This window comes from Nematolebias whitei, chromosome 5 (assembly GCF_014905685.2).
Source record: "Nematolebias whitei isolate Nwh7 chromosome 5, NemWhi1, whole genome shotgun sequence".
Lineage (NCBI taxonomy): Eukaryota > Metazoa > Chordata > Actinopteri > Cyprinodontiformes > Rivulidae > Nematolebias > Nematolebias whitei.
Genome location: NC_056502.1, coordinates 44501633 through 44503884, shown reverse-complemented (window position 1 = coordinate 44503884; position 2252 = coordinate 44501633).

Below are 2252 nucleotides of genomic sequence, written 5' to 3'. Positions count from 1 at the left end.
ATAGCACCTCCTTTACCACTCATTTTGGATTTGAGGCTGTAGTTGAGGTATTTGAGATTTGAGATATTAATCAGCTGCTCCTGGTTGTAAAAAACAATAACAAAACAAAACAAACAAACAAAAAAACACATTGTTGCCATAGTTACACATCATAACAAATGTCCAAAAGTAACAAGGTTTCAGTAAAAATCCTTCCAGCTGCACAGCATCTGACACCAGAGGAAATAATCATTTAAAAAGTGAATTACATCCAGACAAAAGGAATTAAAGTTTTCAAAAGCAATGTCTCAGATTGAAAGTAACAGATCTGCTGCAACATGCATCCACCTGGAACAGAGCAATTCTCAGAATTAAAATAATCTCAAAATCTCACGTAAATCTCAGTCAGTTTCATAGATAATGAGTTAAAATTTGATGTGGTAGTTGTTATAAGCATCATACCCAACACATACATCAAGCACTATAAGTTGTGTTATTTTTGCTTAAAACTTTGGCATTAACAGTTGGTGTCAGCCCTGAATGTCTGTTAACAAAATATTTCATGGGCCACTTGACCAGTTTTTGTAGAATTGTCATTTTCATTAGCTGTACATCTTTAACTCATTAACATTTGAAGTCATCTCAGTTCAAGATGGCCGTCACAGCTAATCAACCCTAGCTAACACAAAATAGCTAAAATTCACTCAAATGTACAGAAATTACAGGCACATCTAAAATAAAAATCTGATTATAGTGGAAAAAGGTTCAGTTGTTTTTATCAATCATTTCAGAAAATAAAACATAAATAGATCCATTACACACAGAGTGAAATATTTAAAGCTATTATTTCTTGTCATTTTGATGATTGTATCTTACAGATAATGAAAAACCAACATTCAGTGTGTTAGAAAATGAAAATATTGTTTAGAGGTTCAATATTATAAATTCCTGGTGTCTCACCCTGATCAGCTGATGAACTCCTGGACATGAGCTACAAACGTGTCACTCCTCCAGTCCAGCCACTCCTGAACCAGAAACACCATCAGAAGGAGACAAAGACCTAGACTGTCTCTCAGTGGTCCAACGTCCTCTTTCCAGATGAAACTAAATGTCCATGTAATTTATAAATCAAGGTCCCAGAGTCTGGAGGAAGAGGAGAGGTCCAGAATCCATGTAGTTCAAGTCCAGAGTGAAGTTTCTACAGTCAGGGATGGTCTGGCTCCATGCCCTCTGCTGGTTCTGGTACACTGGGTTCTCTGAAGTCCAGTCCACGGAGCATTTAGCAGGACATTTTAGAGACTTCATGCTTCTTGGAGATGCTGGTTTCATTTTCCAGCAGGACTCAGTTCCGGCCCACACTGACAAAGGTACCAACATCTGGCTGTGGAATATTCTAACTTTCTGACACACTGAATGTTGGTTTGTCATTATTTGTAAGTTGTAATCATCAAAATACAAGAAATGAAGGCTTGAAATATTTCACTCTGTGTGTAATGAATATATGTAATTCATAACTTTCAACTTCTGAAATTACTGACAATTTTTTTTAAACTCTTTCACAATACAGTATTTTGAGATGCTCCTGTACAGCACTCACTGTCCGAGAGGCGGGAGACACCTTGACACGTTGGAAGTCCCTCACAGGGCCACAGAGACAAACAACCATTCACACTCTCACCTAGGGACCATTTAGCTAACAATTAGTCTAACAGATCAAGGCTTTCTTTGTGAATTAAAAACAGAGGAGTATAATCATGGAAGGATGACTGGACGTGTCCACATCAGCATGTTACAGTGCCCTCTAAAGGCAGTAAGGAGGGACTACAACACTTTACATTTGTCTCTGGAAAAGAACTGCATGTCAACGTCAAATTAACTGGAGAAAATATTTTCAATATCTCAACTTTAATGTATTAAAATGAAAAACAAAACCATCCAAAATAAAGCAGAATGTATTGTGTATAACAGACCACAGGGAAGAAACTGCTCTGCAATCATTTTATTTGATAAACAGTTTCAATATGAAAGATCAAAGTTGCAAAGTTGAGCAAATTAAATTAAAAATATTTGCAACAATATTTGTACCTTTTAAACGTTCACTTTTTTTCACTTACAACCACAAACTTCTTAAAATATTTTACTACGATTTTATGCGAAAGTAGCACATTACTGTAAAGTGTAAGAATAATGATGCATGGATTAACATACATACATACATACACACATACATACACACATACATACATACATACATACATACACACATACATACA